General features: G+C 39.0%; 1 protein-coding gene across 2 annotated transcripts in view; it reads left to right on the top strand.

Annotated features, from left to right (window-relative positions):
- The window catches only part of PLPPR1 (phospholipid phosphatase related 1), a 131,478-nt gene that overhangs the window by 68,660 nt on the left and 36,659 nt on the right, over window positions 1–26,159 (top strand). The gene's annotated exons all lie outside the window — the stretch shown is intronic.

Consider the following 26,159-nt stretch of genomic DNA (forward strand, 5'->3'; position numbering starts at 1 on the left):
CCTTCTATGACAGAAAACTCATGGCTGAGATGGGCACCCAGGAAAAAAACAAAGCAGATTGCTATTTGATTCTCTTTAGCTTCTTGAGGACATTTTAAAATTAGTCTTAAGAGCCAACCTAAGATGGATTAACTGCTTTACATCTTTTTTTCTTTAAAACATAGACGAAAAAAATGATTGTATTGTTGCTTACAGTCATGTGAACCCAATTTTATATCCCCATGTCTTTATCCTGAAAATTTCCCACTGCAAATAATTCCTTTGACAGCCTGAGTAATGTCTTGGGGTCTGCACCAATTAATGTGGTGTGCTTTTTAAGCAATAGATTAAAAATACCAAAAATTCTTTCCCTTTATGGGTGATTAAAAAAATATATTCGTTAATAGATAAAAAATGTAGTGGACACACTGCTTTATCTGTTTCACTGCATCCTGAAAATCACCAATGTTTTTTGAGAACCACTTCAGTTTATACTATGTTGGTCTATGTAACTCCTAAGAGAAGGAATTATTTTTCAATCATGCAGAAGCTAGGGAGATTAAATTTGCTTTGCTTTTTAAATAGAGATACACACTGCAAATTTGTAAGTTAAAAATCACAGCGTTGGGAGATTAGTGGTAGAAAAACTACTAATCAAAATAGTTTGTATACAATTTTTGAGAAAAAGAGTTAGAAAACCAGGGTTCATTAAATCCAGTTTCCTGTATTACATGTACAGACCTCTGCAAACCAATGCTGAAGCATTCTAAGTTAGAGGGTATTTCTAGTAATGACTGGAAAACTTTAAGGTTAAAATAGATATCAACATGAAAATAAATATAGCAGAGTGTGTAACATGGGCAGATGTAACATGTGGGGACAAAGAGTTACTGTCATTGAAAATTAATGCTGATTTTTTCCCTTTTTTTCAGAAATATGCTTAGATTATAATGTTTGTTGCAGATTATGGCAGAGCAGAATTTGTTGTTGTTGTATGTTTTTCTACATACTCCAGAGACCTGAGGATTTTTCATATTTTCTCTCCCAAGCACACAATATTTTTTTACTCAGATGTATGAAAATTTGGCAACCATTGTAGATGCAGTACATATCATATCATTGACTCTGCCATAACAACCTTGCACTGTTTCGAATGATCTGTATTTCTGAGCATATTTGTTTTCTTTAATCTGGGGGGATATCACTGGTAGCATGATACTTACTTGGCATGTTAGATGAAGCATTAAAAAGAGTGCAAAGGAATGAATAGGGACTCAGAAAGTAACCCTAAATACTATCCAGCCTTCCCAGTACAGGTCAGTAGGAAAGATCTGAGAAATCTCAGAGTAAAACAGATGCTTAAAGAATATTTTGCAATATGAAACCCATTCAAAGTTTCTGGGAATGGTTTTGACATCAGGAGACTTTTCAAAAGTGAAATAGATCTTTTTAACCATCATGTCCAATTTCACCAGGCTGGCAAAGAAATTCACTTGTGTCTCTTGACCAGCCACTTCAGACGTCAGAAAGGAGAGTTTTGTTTTGTCTTGTTTAGCAGTGTTACAGGGAAGGAAGTCAGCAAGACCAGTCTTAAAGCAAAAGATGAGTACAAACAATTTAGCTTTTAAAAATTATTGGCATTTTCAGTTCTTTAGACATTCCAACAGAGTTTAAATAACTGTTTAAATAACTGTTTCAAGAATAAGCCTGCTAAGTCTTGTATTTAGTTTTACAAACTTAAGATGTGGCACCAACATGAAATTTCCCCAAGATGTGGTACCTTCTGGTAAAGTGTGCTATCTTCTCCTTTCCAATCACAAAGGGATAATCTGTTTGCCAGCATGCAAATAACACTCACAAAAGAAGTAAAGCTTCCAGTAAAGCTGTAGTACAACTAGTTCTCAGATAACTTGCTGAAGCCTGGACATATACTCTCTCTCATAGGTAATTTTGCATTGGCTCTATATTTGTTCCCAGCTGTGAACAGCACGGAGCTATTCAAGAGACTGTACAAAAATCTTTCATATGCAGATGTATTTGTAGGAAATCTGTAAGAGTGGTATTACTGGGAGTCGGTGCTCAGGAATTTGTTACGTGTTGTGCAAATGATGCTAAATGGGTGCTGAAATCTAACACACATTATATCATTACTCGTGAAATCATTACTCATGCTGATGTTTGCTTACAGCAGTGATTAGAGGCCGACCTACAGGCTTAGAGTTCATAGGTCTTAACAAATTTTCTTTTAGCTTGATGCCATGCCTAGATTAATACTTGTGATTAATTTAACAATTTCAGACTTGGTAAAATTTTGGATATCTGTGATTTTGGTATAAATGTACAATGATAAATTGTATTAGCTCTTCCTTTAGCACTCCAGATCTAACTTAAATGTCAGGAAAGAAAACTCATCTTCATCTTGAAGCAGAATGATTTAATGGAACAGATTTCTATTGCGGATAGATTTTTAGACAGGACTGTTAGATAAATGATTAATCAATACTTTACTAAGCAGTTAGTCGATTGTTACAGAATTGTTACATAGTCCAAGAAACCAAGTGGTTGTTCATAATGGTCTGTAAGTCTTACTTTCAGATGATGTGTTTATAGTACTCAGTGGGATTAACATCAGCATCACACCAGACCTGCCTAAAGACCCATGGCTGTCTGTGATCTCTAGTAGCCTTGCAGCACAGTCTGTGCGTGTTTGCTTCCACTATTGCTGCTGGGAGCCCCTCTGCACCCCATCAGGTGGCAGGCCAGTAGCAGCCGTGTTGGTGGCTGGGGCTGGTGCAAAGAGGTGGTGGAGGTGCTGGAAGCCAGGCTCAAAATCTTTACGCACACCACAAAACCCTGGTATATGCCTCCTTCTCTTGTTGCCCTATCCAACCTAGTCACATGAGCTGATGAATGGAGAACCCATGTAATGGGACACTTGGGAGGATAGGCTCTAATGAATTTAAAATAAGTTTGAATCTTTTATTAACTTTTCCTAATTCCGTAGCAATTAATGACTCTTTACGATTTACAGTAATTATTGACAGGGGCTACCAAAGGCATACTGCAATCAGATTACAGTTTGGAAATAATAGTGAAATTATTACTGGAGTTGCTATCAGTTTTGTCCTTGACTTTCATAGGGTAAATTCAATAATTTAAAAGATGTCTAAATTTGGTCATGTATTAACTGAATTATTCCTGCATTTTCTTCTCCCAGATCTGACATTAAAATCTGCATGTCTATACTAAAAGTCAATAATCCATGGTTCATCACCACTTAGCAGCTTACTTCTGGAGTGTGGACTTTACCTACCTGGAAGCTGCTTTCTGGCGTAATAATACATTGATACTTCTTACACAACTTATTAAAATGAGAAATTCATTGAGTGAGTATTTTGTGCATCAGTAGAGTGTTATGGATTTAATACTATTTTTATTTAGTGAGATTTAAAATCTTATCAGAGTATTGTGATGTTCTGTCCTTCCTAGTAGAACTGTTGTTCAGATTTCTGTTTGATTTATTGTCTATAACAAATACTGCACTTCTAACAAAACAATGGCAAAAAAAAAAAAAAAAAAGTAAATGTAGCTCATAAATATAATCAAGTTTCTTGTTAGGTAGCCTGATATGAAACTCCAGTTATGATGGAGTGAATTAACCTTTCAAAGAGACTGTGTAGCAGATTACACTTTTATTAGTTTTATGATTCTGCTAATGTTTGACTTGGAGCCAGTTAAATCAGTAGTCATCAGTGATCTTTATGAGCCCACTTAAACCAGACAAATCAAAAATCATTCCAGTTCTTTTAAAAGGGTGGGAAACATTGAAACTCTCAAGCTGACTAATTGTGGGAACAGGAGCACTTTGTACAGCATTGGCCTCATATGAATTCATACCAGAACTGGTTCATCATGAGTTTCAGTCTTTTCGTTCTTACTGCAAAATCTTTAAGTAGAGATGAAAGGAAAAAAGCATCAAGGGACTTGGAAGAAAGTACTCAAAGTTGATGTAATTTGTATAAGGAAGGCAGCCAGGCTCAACCAGGTGGGTCAGAGACCTGAGTATACACTTCTGAGGGTTAAAAGAAAGGTCGTAGACTCACAGGAAAATTCAGGTTGGAAGAGAGTTCTGGAGGTCCCTATTCACAGCATGGTTCAGAGGAGTAGCAGCTGGTTAAGTTACTCTGGACCTTGTCCAGTTGATCTTTCCTATTACCTTACTAGGCGACCTGTTTGGGTTTTGGCGATCCTCACAGGGAAAAAAAAAAAAAAAAAAAAAAAAAAAAAAAAAAAAAAAGGTCCTAATGTTCTTTCTAATACAGTGATGTAACCTGATGTGAAGGAAAAAGAATAGAGGCCCAGTGGCAGTGAAAAGAAAAGGTAGGATGCAGCACATGGAGGACGAGCAAAGGAAAGCAGTAAAAGAATGAACCATTTAAAAAAATGTCCTGAATTTTAGAGGTATGTGCAATTGTTGTGCAAAACAGTTTTGTCTGCACAGCCACTTTTAGTGCAATGACTTGTTCTAGGTATTTACATGCCTGATATGAAAATGACCACTGTTTATTGACAGTCAATCTGTTGATTTGCTTACCCAAATTGCATACTGTAGTCGCTAACAGAAGATAAAACCTCCTATTTCAAGCCTTACTGCATCAGTCTGCTTTGTAAATCAATGAGCTGTGGTGGCAGTGTGCAGCTTCTTCCTAACCTCTGCATCTCCAAGTAGTCTCCATCAGACTACTCTCCATACTATCTACTGCTCATATTCTTACAAACCGCAAATGTACATCTTAATGCTCTGTCTGCCCTGGTTTAGAAAGACTCTGAAGAAGATAAAGGCATGCCATTCTTTCATGTGGAGACTTGTTAAAAGAGACTCTAGAGGAACATAAGTACTGTTAAATTCAGGTTCAAACAGACTGACTATTCTTGGAGTAAACCCAATCTTCTTCATGATAAATGGCCATTGCAAATAGCAGTGAATATTTCTACTTATTTTGACAGGGCTAACAGCTGAAAAGAGAATGGGATCTTTAAGAGAAAGAGACATGAGTGAGCACCAGAACCTCATGATTTTATGCAAGTTTTCAAAACCCAAGTTTTCCCTTCTTCCATCCCCTGCATTCACAATTCTCTAGCAAGATGATTACAGGTTCTGAAAATAGAAGCGGTCACTGTTAATTTTTTTATACTATTTTTATTACCACTACTTTTATTACCACTACTTTTTATGCTATTTTTATTACCACTACTATCAGATTATTTATTACCGTTACTATCAGATTATAAATTGTGATTAAAAGTGGTACTAAGTGGTTGGCTCAGACAAAAAATGATTTGGAGGCAGCAAATGCCATTCAAAGTGATAAGGTAATTTTTTGTTTGCATGTTTTTTGTTTGGTTGGTTTTTGTTTTTAAAGTTTCCCAATCAGCTGGAGAAATGTTGGAAGCAAATAAAATGGATTTTATAATTCAGTATACATATTAATAAGACTGTGTCCATTTATGTGAAGTAAAGTGTCTTTGATATTTTCCTACTTAATTTAAAACATTGTCTCCATTCGTTTTTTCTGATTGATCTAAGCATGCTGCACTCTTGGTATCAGCAGACAGTTTCTTTTGGCAGCAACTGCTGCATTCATCAATGTCTAACTACTGTAAACCTGCATTGCTCTATTTAATAACATCAATCTGGAAGCACAGGCATGTTCTATGAATTTTAATGAGAGCTGTTCCATTAATGACAAAGATTCAGTGCTCCAATCACCTCCCAGGTTGTCAACTTACAGGGAAAACCTTTATACGTGGAAGAAATAGGCAACAGAACTGGCAACTAAGAAGGTGATAAGGTCAATGTTGTTAGAGTAAAGCTAAATTTGATTTTCCATCTTCTGCAGACAGTTTTGGAATGACAAATTCCAGCCTGCCATGATACAGGGGGACTTGGTGACTTTACTAGGCACAGCAGTCCAGCATGAGGATATTGGAACACAAGATGACTAAATACAGCACGTCAGAAATCTTGTACGAAAAGACACTGATTGTTTGGGACTGAGTTTTTTCTTGTCTTTTCTAATTTGGTGTATTCACTCTTCTAATAGATCCCGTGTTGTGCCACTTGCTCACTTAGGATGAAATTGGAGACCCTGGGTTTTTATGATTCACTTTTTTGGGCCAGCATATTACCTGACATAAAACCCATAAAATTACTCAAGTTCATGGCTGCAGACATGCAACTGTGGATTAGGTTTAGGTTTCCCACTGAATCACACCAGACAGCTGAACCTGAACCAAGTTGCAAGAGGACAAGGTGAGAGTGGTGGTAGGAGGAGAATCCCTGCTCCTGGGGAATGAAGGACTGCCAACCTGACTGCTGACAGGGGAAGTTGGCTGCTTGCTAGGGGCTCAGGGGCAGGACAATGTCTAAAGGCTTTTCCTGTCCTCAGACTCCATGCTGCTCTTCCACCCAGACACTGATGATATTGCCAGGGGTGACTGGAGAATAAGAAGCATGATTTGTATTACATGGCTCCTGGTGCAGTGTTGTAGGACATGGGAGCTCAGTCAGTGGTCTTCTCCATACTGCCAGTAAGGAGGAAAGGGACTGAGAAGGATTGGATGGATCCTGTGCTTGTCAACCACAGCAATTATCTGAACTACAGACCACTGCCTGGCATCTCATCCAGACTTGTTTGTAGCTGGTGGTGGCCCCATGTACTCATTCTCTCATTTGCTTGGTCTCCTTGGTGCTGAAATAAATGCTGTGACAGCTGGGTTATATTTCAGTTATAGCTATATTTCAGTTTTAAAGCTGGGAAAACTGAGACAGAGACACTTTCCTACAGTGATTCCTTAGGCTAGTGTTAGGATCCCAGCATCTACATATGAAGTTTTAATTGTGATTTCTGCTTTTGTTTGAGACATGACTCTCAGGTTTGTCACATGCATTTCAGTAGCTCCTAGTCGAATACTTACTCCTTCCCTTCTTTATAAGCCTTTCTTTAATGGCCTTGCACTATCAACAGAATTTTTGAAAGGTAAAGAAATCAGTTTTCTCATAGAGCTAAACATTTATCAAGCTACATCTCCATTACACTGGTGCAATATTTTAAAACATATTTTAGTAATAAATAAATTCAGTCATCTGTAGGGCTGCTGTCTCAGAAACACAATTACTCAGCCTTTCCCTTTCTTCTTTTCCTCAGCAGGTAGCAGAACAGGAATATTGAAGTATTAGTCATTTAAAAATGTGATAAAGTATTTTTTATGTATATGGGAAAGAAGGGGGATTAAGTAGATGCTTAAAATGTCAGAGCGCCATGCTGCTGTAGGAAAGAAAGGAGAGAGAATATTAGACTGCTGCAAGAAGTAGTTAATAATAATAAATGAAGAACTTGACAGCAGGGCACAGAATTTAAAACTGTCATTTGTTGTAATTGATGAAACTACCAGAGCCTCATTTATGAAGGAAAGGAACAGTCCAGGCAGGCAGGAGTAAGCAGTCTGAGGACAAGGAATGTAGAGAACTGCATGCCTGTCATAATCTTCCTGCCAGTGCATCGTAGCTTGGTTCCTAGAGAAAAGCAGTAAAATGTGTTCCTTTTTGGTATCGTCCCAAGGTGGCTAATGTAGTGGCCACCAGTGTGTTGGAGGGAAAGCCCCATCTGCGGAAAGACAACTCTTGTCACTGCATATATGTTCACTTCTGGGAAATTTTGAAACCAAAAACACTGGCCCGCAACACTTCTATGATTAATAGAACTGTCAGAGAAAAAGGTCTGCTGTTAACACCTTTTGAAATCAAAGTTAGCATGACCATTTCTTTCAAAGGCAGTAGAAATAGGCCAAACCCTGAGGCTTTACATTTACCTTCAGATTTTCTGGGCTGTGAAATACAGTGGAACATTAATTCTATTCTCTCTAAGAACTAAGCAGAAGTTATTGCTGCTCCTCAAAACCTCTCAGCTCCTCAGCTTTCTGCTCTACCTGCAGTGTTCACTAAAAGATAGAAGTGGGGATATGTGCTGATTTGCTTTGGAGCTAGGTTTTCTTTCTATTAAAATTTGCATTGCCCAAAGGGGTACATGTTTAGGACCTCACAGGATCAGTCTGCACTTGAGATTGTCTCCTAACAGGCAGATTGATGAATAGAGATGAACAGGGGGCCCTTCTGCATTTCCAAAACAAAAGAGATGAAAGCATGGGGAAAAATATCTGAGGAGAAGGCAAATTTGGAGAGGGTTCTCAGTGTGAGGAAGCCAGGAGGATGGGATCTCCAAAGAGCTGCTCTTCCTAACCGTACACAGTTACTCTGGTTCTTCTGTAAGGTCTCCCTCCCCGGGCACATACTTCTCTGGACATGCAAGGCAGTAATGCTGGGGAATTAAAAACAGCTTCCCTTTCCATTGACCAGATGTGTTCCCAGCAGCTTTTCAGTCTGTCTGCCTAATGAGGAGATTTTTTTCTACTTTCTCTGGTAGAAGAATAATACCAGAAGAATAATGGTATGTGGATGAGGCAGCAGCCTAACAACCCTATGGCAGCTCTCTGCAGGAAGATGGCCCCTTTCTTCTGAGTGCAGAAAAGCTAGGAATGATTTTCAGGAAAAGAAAGATGCACATTGGACATGAACTCCTCTTATTCATCAGGAGGAGAATATATACTCCAGTGCAGAAGGCTGTTCTGCTGTAGTGCACCTTGGCATTTGTCTAGAAGTCAGGGTTGGCAAAAGGCACTTTGTGACTGTGTTTTCCCTTGAACTTTACTCAAATGTGGTGGTTTTTTTTTGTTTGTTTGTTTTTTCTTTGTTTGTTTGTTTGTTTTTGGAATGTCAATGGATCCATCATTAATGTTTAAGTTTTATGGTCTGAAAACAAACACAAGATATATGATTGTGTTTCAGTGTGGTTAAGGTAAATGACTGTGTTTTGGTGTGGTTTGGTTTTCACTTCCTTCAGATCTCTATTCCCTTTGTATTTTACTTTATCCCAATTTTCCTTTTTTACCTGATACTCCCACTGCCAGTCCCTTCAATCTGCAGAAAGATACTTGCTTCCCTACTTGCAAGGACACTTCAAAAATCAGCATACACCTCTGCATCTCTCGGTGAAAAGCTCACCTTAAAGATACCACAGAGCAGCCAAGAAAAGCTTTCTGAAGAGATTTATTAGTCTGATGTACCAAAATGCTGTGTCTTGCCAGGATCTGATGCTTCTTGTCATGTGAGGAATGGATTTTCCCGACAGCTCCTCTGTAAGTGAAAATAGTCGTTAGACTAAAATGCCTTTAGAGTACATGACAGATTTAACAGCTTTTATGAGCCATTTGTACAGTGAAATACCATCAGTCAGTGAACCAGTCTCAGTTTTGTATGGTACCTTGGAAATAGTTTTAGCCAAGGGCAGGGTTTCAGCTTTCAAGTGGGGGACCTTGTGTTGGACAATTCTGGAGCACACAGACTTATGCAAATAATGTGTGTGTGCCAATCAAATCTTTATTTTGTGTGGTATGAATGTGCTACTTCAAAACTAAGTAAGCCACAGTTTTGTGTTGGGTTACTGAAATTAGGTAGGCAATAAATTATGACAAGATTTTCCAGTATTTCTAATGCACAGGATGATTCACGTTAGCATAGTCCAGGTTAAGGTCTACTGTCAGAAAGCATCAAATAAAACAGCCTTTTCACAAAAAGACGAATCCTGCTTCAAGCTAGAAGGACAAAATTCAAGACCACATTCTCATCAAATGTTTTGGAAGTTGCTCTGAATTCTACAAGAGTTTTATTGTGTTGCTGTATTGTAATATTTAAGTATTCCATCAAGTTTAATAAATTCAGAGATTTCTGAGGCTGGAACAGAGCATTAGATAGATCCAGACTGATCTCCAGTGAAAAGCAAATGGCAGAGCTTTACCCAGAAACCCATTTTTTGAATACAGTGACTCATTCATGACTAAAGCACCTCTTTCATAAAAACACCTCATACAATGCAAAGACGGCATGACAGGACAACTGTCCCAATGCTCCACCACGTGCATACCTCATTTGGGTGCAGCTGTAGGTGATCCTCATAGTCACAGGAGTGTTGTTAGGCTTTGCTGCACTGCAACCTAAGGTGCCATGCACAGCAAGTTGCTGTCTTCAGAGCTCTTTGTTTTGGAAAATGGAATTCTGTATCTCACAAGACCTCTTCTTGGTAATCTTGTTGACATAGGAAGGGCTTACAGCAATGGCATGTGCAACTTTTGTCTCTCTATGAAGAATTTTTAAGATGTTAGGTAATAGGTAGTGAAGCTTTCTCAGGGATGTTGGAGGGAGTATCTTGCCTTTCTATGTAACAACCACAGGCTTAATGGGGAATTTCATTTTGTCAGAGATAGACTGGAATATTTAAGTGTTGGGTTATGAAAGCAGAGGGATTTTTATTTTTTTTTTACTTTAGATCAGACTTCTTTAATCAGTGTTATTGATGCTATGGGCAGTTAGGTGGCAAAATTTTAAGTTCAGTATTGTCAAAGAAGATAGATGCAGAGGCTGAGGTAACTCTACAGTAAGGGTATTCTAGTTAGCTGTAATCATTGTTTCATAAGTATCTACATTGCAATGATGGGGGTAATTTTTGAATTAAATGCAGGATTATATATACTTTTTAAAGTCCCAGTTCAGTGAAACAGGTATTGTCTTAAGCAAAAGATGTGGAATATTTACACATGTAAGTACTTGCATATAAAAAAATGATTTACATTTGAGTTGATGCCAGAGGTGGCTGAGGAGAAAGGCATTTCATTAGTGAAAACCAACACAAAATTGTGGAAAGCACATGAGTGATAGTTTGTCACATTTAATTATAAATAAAAGTAGAACTGTAAAGTATATAGAGAAAAAAAGACATTTTGTAAAGAAGAAGGAATTGTAGCAGATGTGTAGAAGATGAAAGGAAAAAGGACAGGGCAATTTAAGAAAAAAGGAATATGAACAGTTAAGATTAAGACAACCACTAGTGGATTTTCTAGATATAGAGAGTGAATTTACAAGGGAGTTGAGGAGTTCTGCTTAACATATGAAAAAAGAAGGTATAATTTTATACAAATATAGGCTCTGCTAACAAAGCACTAAAGTACCTATCAATTTAGACATGATTATTTGCTTTAAGTATATATTTAAATGTTTTGTTGAGTAAGATTTTGGTTAGTAATATCCTAAAGCACACTTTGGTGCTAGTTTGAACTGATATCACAAAAATATAGCAGAGAAACTGTACAAAAGATCCAAATGGATTAGATTATCTCATGTGATCAAGGACATAACTTTATTGTTGGATCCAGCACTGAAATTCTCAGGCACTGAATGAAGTACAGAATATAGTCAAAACTCTTGCTTTTCACAGGTGGGTTGTGTTGCAAAAGTACAATTATAATCAGGTTCTTTTTATGAAGAAGTAAAAGTAAGTTAAGTCTTTGAAGTAGTTTTATATGGCTTTAAGTAGTAGTTATGAATGTGATTAGATCTGAATCTGTCCTGGGTCTGAAACTTTTTTTTTTTTTTCCTATTAAGAGAAGTATTTCCTATTATGACTTTTTTATATATATAATTAGAATTTAAGCTAATTGTAAGCATTTTTGTTATTGTAGCAGTCACTCTCCCCAAGCCTCTAACATATTAAGCAATAATGTTTCATACTAGTAAAAGCCAAACTTTATTATCTAAGAGATTTATAAATTATTTATGTATATTTCAAGTGGTTAGTGAGAAAGATGGATGAGATGTTTTCTGGGGAGGGCATAGGGATTCATGAGATATTTTTCCAAAGTATCTTTTGAGTTGCACGTGCTGGGGCATTTTTTTATCTTGTGAGGACTTACATTAAAAACCAGTACCTCAACCAAGTGACTGGGGCTTTTGAGAATATCAGCTTGCCTCAGATTGCTGTTAGAGGAACTTTGCAACAGGTGCTGATTGTATCTTACGTTTGGTGCTCCCTCTTCAGTTCCACCGCTGTGTGAATGCTTTAAGACATAATTATGCTGAATCATACCTCTTGTTCATTGTTGCTCACCCAATCCAAAATGCTAACACTTCATATTATAACCAAAGATCTGATTTTAACAATTAACAGCTTTGCTGTACATCTAAATTACTGTGTTTAAAGCAATAACACTATATGTTATAGACAGAGTGAAAACTAAGGATGATTTTCTCTGTTGGTTTCTAACAACAACAAAAAAATTCTTTTTATATAAACTTAATTTAACTTAAATTGCTAGGAACCAGCCTGGATCTTGCCATAGTCATTTGTCAGTTCTGACCTGAGCTCAGGGATATTTTAGAAGAAAAATATATATATATATTTTTAGAGGATCAAACCCAGAATCCTTTGAAACATAATTTGGAGAATAATTCTTTGAGAACATCCTGGCAGACTGTTTTCTAATTCCTAACTCTTTTAACCCTTCTCTGGGCAGTTTCATGGTATGGACAGAACTTGGCCTGCCTTTTGAAGAATAAGCAACAAATTTTCTGTGTATTCCAACCAAAAAGGCTCTTTCAAATGTCTGTTTCTAGCAGTAGCCAGCTGTACGATGCTTGAAATGTGAAAACTTCTTGTAGTGTGCTAGGTGCTGGATTTCATGCAGCAGTTAAGAGTTTCTTCAAGTCCTGAAAATGATCCCAGGATTTCCTACTGTTTGCTTTGGACAAGGATATGTAGGATAACCATCCGTGGAGTATAACTCAGCCCTAAGTGCTCATACATGTCTGCCACTGGAGTACATCTTCTTTACCTCTCGTCTTGCTCTTCTTAGTTGCAAGAGCAAGTCTTTATACTTAAGGAAACCTGTATGGGGATGCCTGAAAAAATGTGCCATTTGTTTTCTTTGGGACTGTGTAGGTATTACTGAAACTGGTACACTGCTGAACACTAAATTGTTTAGTCATGACCTCTTCATTTGAATATGCTGTTTCTGCAGATACCTTGAGGGGAGGGGAGGGGAGGGGAGGGGAGGGGAGGGGAGGGGAGGGGAGGGGAGGGGAGGGGAGGGGAGGGGAGGGGAGGGGAGGGGAGGGGAGGGGAGGGGAGGGGAGGGGAGGGGAGGGGAGGGGAGGGGAGGGGAGGGGAGGGGAGGGGAGGGGAGGGGAGGGGAGGGGAGATGCCTTTGACTTCTTCAAATTTAACATCATAGTTGTCAAAATACATCTATGTTCTGCTTCTGCTGCTAAAAAAAAAAAAATAATAATAAAATTTAGAACAGATGCCATTTTAACACAAGCTTTTTCTCCTAAGACAAGTACTTACTCTCTGCCATAGTTTGTTGATCATTTTAAGGTGTTAATTGCTGAAAGCAGCAGTTTTCTGGCTGTGTGCCATTTGGAACTGGATGGAGCATTAATGCCACCTGCTGAAAAGCCTCATGGGACCTACTTGAGGGAAAATACATGTTACATACTTGGGGTTCAGAGACTTTACTAATAGTAGTATAATACTTAGTAGTAGTGGTAGCTTTCTACATGTACAGAAATAAAAAATCTTAAATATTAATCCCTTTTGACAGATGGAAGTTTAATTCTCATATCTCTTTGCTTCTGTAAATGTCTTGACATTTATTAGGAGGGCTATCAGGCCTAACATTACTCCACGTTTCTGAGGTTTTAAAGGAAAACTACAGTATAAGCATCATGTTTTGCTAAGAGAGGAATCTTAATTTGCACACAGTCCAGAGGGCCTTTGTTACTACAACTGTATGAGGGACACTTTTACTATTAAAAAAATAGGTTTTCCCTAACAAAGAAAGCAGCCTGCATGAACACATTGGTGATGTGGGTATCATCTGAATGTTGCTTAAATGTAGCAGTGTTACTATGTATTTAAATATCTTAATTATTTTTTCTTTAAAATTTCCACTCATATTCAGGTGATGATGTGACAATCTCAACTTCCATTTAAAAACATCAGCTAATGTTTGTGTATATGGCCATACTGGGGATTATTATAAAAGATACATAGATCTTAATACAGGAAGATCTACCAAGATTCAATAACTTTATGCTAACAGTGGGTAATGTGAACAAAGCAAGCACTAAGTCACGGTGCTCTGGAGTAAGGATCAACCAGGAGTGAGAGACCAGTGAATGGAGCCAATGCCCCAGTTCTCTCTTCCTTTTTAGCTTTGGACACTTCAGTCAGCAGTTCACTGCGAGATTGTCTGACAGAGCAGTTTTGTGAATTACCTCCTATAAGATTTGGGGAATAACGTATATTCTTTGTGTTGTTTCTTAGTGTGGGAAAACAAACAAGGTAAAATCCTGCTAACATGAGCACCTAGATTTGTTCTTTGTAATTGATCATTTAAATTGTCAGTGGTTACTTTTCCCTCTGTAGTCAGTCAAGAGTGAAATGGGCACTCCAAGGGGAAAATGGTGCTGTTTAAAAATTGCCTTATGGAAATACCTCCCTTCTCCAGGTCTGTAGCTTCTGTTAGAGTGCAAGCCTAGGAAACTGGGCTGTTGTCAGTAATTTCCTCAAATGTGTATGACAACACATGTCAAGGATATCAATGAGTAGCCAATGCTCATGAGTATGTAATTTCTGCATGTGTCAAACCTACCACTTTTTTGTACTGGATATAATCCCCTTTGAAAATGCTGGCTATACATTTAGTGGTCCTAAAATCAGGTTCTCCTCCTCTAAACTACATAAAACTACAACAAAGTCTTTTTTTTTAGAATGAGGATAAAACCTACAGTAAGTTGGTAAACAGATTACCAGTGTCAGCAAATGACTTGGAATTGCAGCTACACTTTAAAAAAAAATAATAAAATAAAATGATATTGTGAAAAATACAGGGAAGAAACCTAACTTATTAAAAACGTAATACACAAGCTGAAGAGTTGTTTGTTAGTTTGGCATTTGGAATTTAATGTCGCATTAATGCCCCCTGCTGATAAACCTTTGAAAATCTACTTTGGATTTAAGAAGAAGCAGGGGCACATTATGTTCAGTATTTAACTGTACTGCTGTACTGTACATCAATACTTTCTTAAATCAAAAAAAAAAAAAAAAAAAAAAAGAGGAAATCCAGCATATATCCCACCAAAACTGGATTCAGCTTAAATAAATCACATTGCTTTTAAGTATGCTCTATAATGAAGCCTGTGCTGTGAAAAACAGTAACAAAAATGTCATTATAATTTACATACACAAACCTTTTCTACTGTTTGTTTCTATTGTTTAGTAAAAAAGACATAGTGAAGTAGCATGGCTACATAGGAAATAAATCTTAAAGGAATGGAGGTATCTTTAGAATTCCATAAAGTAAGCTGATTATTATAACAAAATATAGCTTGCCAAAATCAAGAAATTGCAAGAGGTTGAGCAGATGTATTGCCATTCAGGGTTAAACTACATGGAGCTAAATGATAGCTCTTTTCATGGCATTTATTATATATCTTATAGCTAGGAAAAGATATCATTAGTATTGATTTTTACAGACTCTGTTGCATTTGGCAACACAGGCATTACATGATTCCGTAAAATAGCTGGGGATTCATTCCCTCCCTCTCTAAGCCACAGGGGGAAGTGTTTTTCCTTGGCCGTTAGTGATTAAAAGAACACCACTGTGTTTCTTCCAGTTTGCAGCAACGCTTGCGGTGCTGAGCCTTAACTGTTGGCTCATTCATCTCACTGCCTGTCTGAGGTGCATAAAACCTTGTGCAAGTGTCCGTCACTTCAGCTGACCCCCTAAAGTTTGTAGGGACATCCACCCTTCTGTGCCATTCCCTCTGAAGAGAGTGAGGAAACCTCTGCTGTCCTTTTCAGGCATGAGACAGGAGTAAGCGCAGCCTTTCACAGGTAGGAATTGTGTAAGGAGATTTTTCAAAGCAGCCCAGCTCATCAGGAGTGTGATGAATGCAGTGAAAGCAGTTGGGATGCTACAAGATGAAGTGCCCACGAGCCCCCAGCTAAAAGCTGAGCTGGGATGGGGCTGAGGCAGTCCTGGTGCCCCTGTCCTGCCCCTGTCCCTCAGGTAGCCTGCAGGAAAACTGGTACTTGCCCATGCCAGCTCTTCTCCCGGTCATGGCGAACAGCTCACACACACCGTGCCATATGAATGCAGAGGTCTGTGCATTTTTCTCTTCCAGAAGGAATTTCAGGAGATTGTGATGGGGAAATGCCTGCTGCAGTGCACAATGTTTCATGCAGCACTGTGGTATGCTGTTGCTAGTGTGGTATAGTATGGGGACATTAATAAAGAATGTGTGGAAAAAGGCCAGTAAATTTTGTAGCATTAAAGCACTGATTCTTATCAATGAGAGAAGACTGACAAGCACTGTTCTATGGTGCCCCACCTTACCACCAAAAACAGAACTAGGATTGTTATCCAAGTCCAAACTTCTGTGGATCTGGTACCGGATCTGATGCATATCATGTGTCAGCCTGTTGTGGTGGCTTAATACCTGTAGGTAGCTCTGCACCACCAGGCCACTCTCTCATCTCCCCACCTCTGAAGAACAAGGGGAAAAAATACAATGAAAAAAAAAAATACATGTGGGTTGAGATAAGGAAAGGGAAATCAAACACCAATTACCATCACAGACAAGATTAATGTATACTCTTGACAGTTAATAACAAGCTATAGCAGTGAGAACTAAAAGCAAGCTAAAACTACCTTCCCCCCAGTCACCCTCTCCCACTTCCTCCCCCCAAGAAGCAGAGGGGAAAGGGAAATGGGGGCTGCAGTCAGTCTACAGCACTTCATCTCCACCGCTCTTTCAGGGTCCCTCTCTGCCCCTGATCCCCATGGGGTCCCTCCCAGGGATGCCATCCTTCCCGAACTGAGCCTGCAGGGGGTGCCTACAGGCAGCAGCTCTTCAGGAACTGCTCCCACATGGCTCCATGCCACGGGGTCCATCCATCCATCCCCCAGGAGCAAACTGCTCCAGCACAGGTCCCCCACGGATGGGTGGCAGCTCCCCCCAGACCCCCTGCTCCTGCGTGGGCTCCTCTCCACGGGCTGCAGCTCTGGCCCCAGGACCTGCTCCTGCAGGGGCTCTCCATGGGCCGCAGCCTCCTTCATGACACATCCACCTGCTCCACCTCCTCCACAGGCTGCAGCTCTGGTCATTCCTTAAATCCACTCTCTCAGAGGCCCAACCAGCATTGCTCACTGGCTCTGCCCTGATCAGAAGCATGTCCTTTTTGGAACCAGGTGGATCTGGCTTCTATCTAACTACAAAAACCTTGCTGCATAAACCCAGTACATCTGTGGCTTCAATTACTACACAATAGCTGCAAGTGCAGACCTTGAGTTACATAGATGTGTACACCATCTTGCACTCAGTCATTAACATAAAGATTTGAGAGGAAAGGAGGACTGTCTGGGAAGCACCCACATTCCACTTACCTGGACATATAAACAAATAGGGCAGCTGAACTTTGGGCCTACAACATATGTGTTTCTCTTCAACAGCTCTTAACAGAAAAGTTAGCATCACCATCACCAGTGTCCTCAGTAAACAGTATGGTGGTTCTATAAAGAAGTATCCTTCATTGTTAGAGAAAACATTTTTAATATTTTATGAATTATTGGGCCTTTTCCTTGCAAAGACAATGGTTGAAAATTGCAAGTGATAAAAGGAATTAAAAAACAACAGGACAGAATCATTTGTCCACTGTTTGGTTGGGAGCAGGTAGGTGCTTCTTGGACAACCACAGCATGAGATGACAAATGTTTACACGTGTATTTCTTCAATGGCCAATAGTCTGCAGCCCAGGATTTGAAACAAGATATGTCCATCTCTTGAATTTGCTCCACCATGAACAGGAATTGTGCTGAACAAGTAAGGTATGTAGGATAGAGAGAGGAGGGCAAACTGTAATTGATGTTACTTATCTTTCTTAGTTGATAGAGACAGTGTCAGACTTCAGTGGATCTACGAAAATTTGTCAACTCTGAGTTTTATGACAGGGCAGTATCATGTGATGCATTCATTTGATGCATCTCCTTGTCTCCTCAAAAGGTTACACACCTTCAGAGCTGGTATCAGATGAATTATCCCAAAGGTTAGAATATGCTCTCGTGTCCTTGTTAGCAGTCTGACAGGGCAGGTAGCCAAGGAGGCACTGTGGTTGTTCACAGAATGTTATTGTTATTCCCTCAGAAGAGTGGGGATGGTTTCCAAGCTCTTCTCCCAGTTCCTGCAACAGCCCCCATGTTTACATCTACTACTGCAATACCTATAGGAGTTCCCAGTACTGCCATGAATATTAAGGTGATCTTCTTCCTGTTTTCTTAGTGGTCCCAAAAGTATCAAACATTACAAGCAAATTCATCTCTAGTAGAAATTGAAAATAATACTGGCAGTCATATGCAGGTTATAATTTTGTGTCAATATGGAGAAATATTACCTCTGAAAAAAAAAATGTTAGGAGAATAATGTTCTTTTTAATAGGAGCATCAGAAGATTATAGATGTAGTGGACCCATGTAACTGGAGATCAGAAATCTGCCAGCACTGCATCAGCCTTCTAACACACTAGACCCAGTGTTTCTACTTACTGCTGCCCTACCTGTTACCTCAGCAAATATTTGGTTCTGTGGGTTTAGTTTATGTTCATGTTCAGACCTTGGCCTCATAAAAGCTATTATACTATTAAAATACACAGCACAACATGTGGGTAGGCTTTCCTCCTCCCTTTAAGCTTCAGTTTCAGCCTGTGATCTATAGGTTGTGGTCACCTAACAAAGAAAGTAGGCTTAATCACTGGCAAAATATAAGGGTCTAGAAATTAGAAGACTGCAAGCTTGCTTTAAACAGGGACTTGGAGCAGTGTGTAGAATGGAACGAGTTACACCTGATAATCAAGCTGCCTCATGTTGAGGTTTAATTGATTTTCTGTGAACAAAAATGTTATTCCACTTATAGCATCATTATGTCTCCATTGCCATTAGAGTTCCGTACCACTTTAACTACACAGCTAGGTTTGGAGTAATCTGACTTCCATACGCAGACCAGCTCTTAGGTAAGTTCTAGTTTCTGTAGTGTAAAGGGACAGAGATTTTTTAAGGACTCTGCCACAAAAAGGAAGCTGGAATTGTTTTCAAGCATGTGTCAGTTTTTTTAGAAGCCATGCTAATCTCTCAATACTTCTTGTCCTGAAACAAATGCCTTTGGAACATGTAAAGCCCTTTTTGTCTGTGTCTTTTTCAGCCTTATAAGATATAGCTAGTCCAAACTTGATTACCAAAATGTTATAATGATGCCATTAATTCTTGAAATGAACAAGAATCTCTGCAGAGACCAGTCTGTTTTCTATACAGCCCCAGCTTCAAAGGCCTTTGGGTGCTTTTAGCACTCTCTCTGAGCTACTTCCCAGCTTGTGTCACCATGCTGACTGGACATAAAAACTCCTGTAACAAAGCCATGCCCTGAAATTGGCTGCTCTCAGAGCATCGTGACTTGTGTGCCCCAGTTCCTTAAGAAAACTGACTGCGAAGTCAGTTATGTCAGGTGAGGGACTGAAAACACTTCAGAGAAATGGCAGCTCTGAAAGATCACTGGCTTCATATTTATTCCGACACTGCATAAAATATGTGGCTATTCTGCATAATGAAACCATTCACTTGGAGATATTTAATACTAGGTGGAATTCCAATGTAGGTTATTCTTCTTTCTGTCTCCAAGTATTTGTTCATGATGCATTCCTCCAGCAGCTGTGACTTTACTTTGTGATATTTTTATGAACAGTAAAGATGATTTGCTGCATCCAGTCAGTCCCTTTTGCAGCCTAAAAGATTGTGCAGTCAGCCAGGACCTTCCCATCCATTCACTGTGGTCAGAGATGATGAGAGCTTTTACTGTCCTGATACACTCTTCCTCTTTCTGCAGACCTGGGTGTGCTGTAGAAGTACCAAGGTGAAAACTTTTAAAGCATGTCAATTGTGATAAAAGGGTATAGAACAGATGCTTAACAAACTGCTGTAGAGGCTCTTGTAGATCCCTGAAGAATTCAGGCTGCTAACTCCCATTAATGCTAATGGGAGATATGTACCTATTACCCTCACACCTCAGTGGGAGAATAGGCCTTTTAGCTGCTAGCACATCTGGGTCAGATGGACTTCTAATTAATTGTTGTCTCCATCTTCTTTGTTATGTGTACGGACAGGCTTTTCTGAGGGGAGCTGTTTAACTCTTTCCTTATCACTTTACCACCTACAGCATGAAAAATTGGATCCATGTATTTACAGGTACGGACAGGGTTTATATAAGTTTATTTAAGCTACAGTCAGGATTACAGACAGTTTCATGAATCCTGCAAAAATATCCAGACATACTATGAAAACACTTGTCAAAGTAATTGTTTATGTAAAATTGTCATGTAGTAGCATAAACACAATTATTTCGACAGTGTTTGAAGGATGCTAGATTATTTAAGAAAACAACATTATAGTGATGAGATACTGTGGGTTTTTTTCAGGCACAAGCACAAGAGGTAAGAAATGTACATCAGGTGAAGGATGATTTAGTAAATGGATATCCATTGGCCACAGATAAATACAGCCAGCACTTAAAAGAAAATTCTTGACCCCTGTTCCAGCCTGAGTTTCTGAGGCTTCACTCTAATAAGGATGCTTCAGGAAATGGTCTCAGTAACTCTTAGATGGAGGCTTGCTCTGTTTTTATAGAAGGGTGAAAGTGTGTCCTGAAGCTTCATGATGTATGTGATTGCTTCCAATTGTCTGTGCTTTTAACACCCCTCTACGGCAGCAGCAGGACGAGAGCTCCCAGCTCTGGGACACACAGTTGAGCTTTACTGATGCTGTCCAGTAGAGAGCAATAACACTCCTAACAATTCCTTCCAGCAGTAACACGGGAGTGCTGTGCATAGTTAACCTGTCTGTTTTCACAACATACATACACCGTGTCTGCCAGATGCCCCAGTGTGTCTATTCTGGGAGTTATGTGCTCTTACCAGGTGCCTTAAAAGAGCACAACAAGATTTTTTGGGCTTTGTGTTGCAATTGGTCACTAGAGCTTGTTTGGAAGGGGAGGTGAAAATCTGCTTAAAAAGACTGGAACCTTTTCCTGCTGTGGGTGAGCCACAGCATGTGTCCCGAGTTGAAAGCACTTAGGCATGTTTGTGGTGCTCTGTTCATAATATTGTGAGTTTTGGTTAATGAACTGACAACCACAGAAGCTTGCTAGAAACAAATAAACTAAGCAAGAGTATCAGTAGTTATGTGATTGACTACCCACTAAGGAACATACAAAGTTTGAAAGGCTTCTTTCAGAAGGAATAAAAATGTGGTCTTTTATGTGTCATTTATGTACAAGAACAATTTTCCAATTATCAGTCATACACATTAAAGGCATTGTAAGATATGTTATCAGTAACATGTGGGAAGACTGATAAGCCAAAAGAATGTACCTATTCATATCCAGATATGAACAATAGGGCTTTTGTTTTTTTATGTTCATTCATATGGTTTTGCATTATGATTTATACGAGTGACAAAGTATCTCAGTACACACAACAGAAGTAGATTTAGCAGTGGCTGTATGCTTGTCTTACAGGATTGTATGGCTAGAAAGTATATGAGAAATTTTTACAGCCACTTCCTTTTCTCACTCAATTTCTTGGTCCCTTATTAAGAGCTCTAGGGAGTCTACGGGGTAGGCTGATCAAAAAGCTCTGCCTCCTGCTGTCAACTGTCTCTTTCCATTAGTCTCTGTCTTTTATAGCTTTACGCCCCTTTCCCAAATGGAGTTAGCCTCTTGCTTTCTTGTTTGCAAAGTAGTGGCCTCTCTGGTGTTCACAGCAGCACAAAGGAGGTGCTACTCCTATGGAGGTTTCCAGTTGTGATTAAGAGATAGCAGTAAATGAAGAGAGTGTGCAAATTGAGGGCTTGAGTCCTACTGTCTGGTGTTGCAGTTTTTTTGTTTTGTTTTTGCAGTGGTCTCCGAGTTGTACTGTCACAGTATTAGGGTGAAGGGGAGGATTTCTGGATGTATCGCAACATCCCTGGGATTAATGTGCCTGAATCACATTTCTTACATTGAAGATGCTGTTTCCCTATACTTAGGACACACCCTTACACTAATACCTGATTAGCACCCGCACCAAATAATTACTGATTTCCCAAAGAAGACTGCAAGCTTTCTTTCATATTTATGGTGCATTTAAGAATGTAATATTTTGATTGCATAGAACCCTCACAATTTAAAGAGGAATAAGTGTTGTGATGGGAAGGTCTGCAAGGACAGAATCATTGCAGGCTTGTAGAGGTACGGAATTTAATGGTGTGGTGAGGGACAGGTGTTGAATGAAGTACTACAGAATTAATCCATTTAAATAGCTGGCTTCGAGGAAGAAACACAAAGCAGTTGTGTAAATCCACGTTGTCAAGCCTGATCTAAAGTCAAACTGGAATTTTTTAATGGGGCTCTATCAGACACATGATGTGTATTGTTAACTGCATCATGAGTGAGCTTCTGCAGAATCAGGATCTGAGCATACATCATCGAGTTTTTTCATGTGCATACTATTGACTAAACCAGAAAAATCTAGTCCTGCAGAAAGATAAATCTTGACTATGCCACAGCTTCTACTGTGACCTAAGGGCAGTCATTTTATCTCCTCCTGCTTTTGTCTCCTCTCTGTAAAATGGTGATAAGAGAATTTTCTTATCTTACAATGGAGTAGTGATGATAAACATTAAGGATTATGATGTGCTTAAATACCGTGGTAATGAAGGCCATTAAGCACCTTAGACAATTCTATTCATTGGCTGCTTTTCTAAGCTGAGCATTTTTTTTTCCAAATAAATTCAAGGAAATGTATCAATAGGGATTGATAAGCAAACCCTACAAAATGTCAGTGCTAAGCTGCACTGAGTTTTCTGAATTATGTAACTAGACATTCTGTATCTTTATCTTGTCAGCCTACCCGCTCTTCTTCAACACCTCTTTCAAAGACTCTAAACCTTAAAATAATGAGAAAAGGGAAAGTTATCTGCTACAAATGGACTGTAACTACAAAAATCAGGGATTTCTGCACTTGTCATTTTAGGAAAGGGAAAGGGAAAGGGAAAGGGAAAGGGAAAGGGAAAGGGAAAGGGAAAGGGAAAGGGAAAGGGAAAGGGAAAGGGAAAGGGAAAGGGAAAGGGAAAGGGAAAGGGAAAGGGAAAGGGAAAGGGAAAGGGAAAGGGAGAGCCTGCTGACAGCAGTGAATGCTCAACATGAAGCACAGGAATATGCCACACACATGGTCAGGACTTCACTGACTCTTTGACCAGCAAAAGATTGCCCACATTTGTTGTAATAACTGACCTGTCCGTTCTGTACCTCATATCATCCCTTGTCATAGTGGGTCTGTGGAGGGGTCCATTGAACTGGAGGTCTAATTTCTGCTGTTCTGCTGTTGCTATTTCCCTAAAACGTTGGGAATACCTCCAGTATCTACTGTTCTCAGGATTACAATCTTTTTTTTTTTTCTTTTTTTTTTCTTTTTCTTTTTTTTTTTTTTTTCAGATAATATTAGATATCTGAATAATATTAGATAGATAAAATTTGTTTGTTTGTTTGTTTTTTCTCAAAAGGCCAAAACACACTCACAAACGGAAGTGTGACCAGGATTTGATTTATTACTGAGTTGTCTGTGTGGTAGGTCAGTATTGACATAAGTCAGACTAGAGCTGCATTTTATATGCAAGAAGTGTTTTCATGCAGCACTGAGGCAATACTCGGCCCTGGGAAGGTCAGAGTAAGTTGTACAACTGCTGGCTAGAGGGTTCTTTGGGGATAAATAAAATAAAATAAAATAAAATAAAATAAAATAAAATAAAATAAAATAAATAGGATTTTTTTTTTCCTGTGATACCCAAAGAAGGGCATAACTTGCATGTTTTCTCCTTTTCCCATTGACAAGGGGAAAAGCAGCTCCTGTTGACCTGTCTCTTATAGTACTGTCTGCTTTCAAGCTGGCTGGAGCTGGCAACCTAAAGCATGTTTGGAGGTGTGTTTAGAATAGGGGGGATGGGTCAATTTGTTACTGACACTGCTGGAACTGAGCTTCAGTGCCTCTATGTCCAGGTATTCTGTAATCTGCATTTATGTCTATGTCAGGCAGAGTAGTGATAGTGTCATTGCCTTCCTCTGGTGTTAATTTATAAAACTGAGTTGCCCAAGGTTGATAAGGAAATCTGTAGCTGCACAGGGAGGTAAATTTATGTCTTCTAGGCTCTTAATTACCAAAATGTGTTTGTTTATAGAGAATCCCACTGACTCAATCAGGATGCTGTAAAGGTCTCTGGGAAATACATAAATAATAGCACATTGCTTTACATTTGTAAAAAAATAAAAAATAAAAATAATCCACTGAGGGAGTTCTTGTGTCTTGAAAATAACAGGATAAATAGTGAAAGCTGAACAAACGAAGGACTTCTTCAGGTACACATTTTAGATGTGAAATACTCAGAGCAGTTCATTCTAAAGCTATTATTATATAATCCTGATGAAGTAAGAAAATGCACTTGCTTACACACCTTTAGAGGTAGATGTTGCACAGGAAAGAATACACAGACTAAATCTTTTGATTCTCCAGCCAGTTCAAGCCATCTCTTCTGGACCCACAGCAGGACACAGGAGAAGTGTGAGAGGGAAGGAGCAGAACAGAAATCACCATGTACTGACTGTATAGGGTCAGCGTACCTGCAATTCACTGCAGGGTGGTAGATTTCAGAGTTTGGGATCTTAAAGTTACTGAATTGTCAGAAGAAAGCAAAAATTGTGAGAAAACAAGTGTTTGATTAACATTTTATATATTAAATTCATTCTCTAAATCAGGGTGGGAGAAAGAAAGAATATATATGTTTGGGGGAAATAATTATGTGGATTACTACTTGTTTGAACTTCTAAAAAAGGCTGTGTACTTTGTCTATGCAAATTTCAGTTGGTACCATAATTCTGTAACCCACAGAAGCTGATGTTTGAATCCATACAGATAATTGATTGGGCTGAAAATGTTAAACAATCCAGGTTGTATTTTACAGGGGTGGGATTAATCTGTGGACCTCAGAATCTAGTTACAAAACGGTATTATTAGTTTGAATGGGAAAGGTTTCAGAAGTCTTCAGGTTTGGCTTCAGTTTGGTCTGCTTAAATCTGTCATAGAGGCTGTTCAGAGTGGTGGTGGAGGTCTTCAAAATCTGCCTGGACATGGTACTGGGCAGCCTGCTGTAGGTGGCCCTGCTTGAGCAGGAGGTGGGACCAGGTGACCTCCAGAAATGCCCTCCAACCATTCTGATATTCTGGGATCTACTTTCATGAATGATTTATCTGTTCAGTTGATTGGTTGGTTGGTTTTTGTCCTAATTTCGGTCCAACACATGCCCAAAGATATCATGACTTGGTCGGCTGTCCTGTGCAGCAGTGTTACATGCAAGGTTAAGTCTGAGGAGTCCATGGATAGCTTTTAAGTCTTTGGGAACAAGTTGCCAAAATTATTTGTTAAAGGTATGTTCTTATAACAATCTCAGAGCAACACAGTTTTGATGCAGGTATCTTGGAGACAAAATGGTACAAAAAAAAAAAACACTTTGGTTTTTTTCCTTCACTTTTGTTTTTGTTTTAGTTTGTTTGTTTGGTTGGTTTTGTTTTTATTTGTTGGGTTTTTTTTCCCCCTAAGGCATGTTAAAATAACTTGTATATGTGTCAGCTCTTGTACTAGTGGTAAGTGGCTTATTACCTCTCTATAAAGACCATCCTGTATCCAACCCTGGAATTGTCATAATATCCAGGTCAATATTGCTGTTTTTGTAAGTGTTGAAGATTTTGACGTGAGATTTCTTTTGCAGTCTGGCAGAGAGGGAACAAGAGCAATGAACTATCATATCCACTTAATTTTCAGAGGTTAGGTTAGTGACAGCCTTGGAGAGGTTGTTTTGAGATGTGTTGGGAAGCTGACACAGACACTGACACAGCTTATACTGAATAACTCTGAATATGCACGGAAATGTTGATAGCTGAGATTTTCCAAGCAGCCCTGTTAGTCATCAGTAAATTACCAAAAAGAGACAAGAAAGGCTCCTTGTGGTTTATACGTGTAAAGGTGAAGACTCAGACTTGAGCCAGAGCCTTTTCAAAAAGTGGTTGTGTTGGAGTGTTGTACCCCAGACAACGCAAAGTAG

This window comes from Aythya ferina (assembly GCF_964211825.1).
Source record: "Aythya ferina genome assembly, chromosome: Z".
NCBI lineage: Eukaryota > Metazoa > Chordata > Aves > Anseriformes > Anatidae > Aythya > Aythya ferina.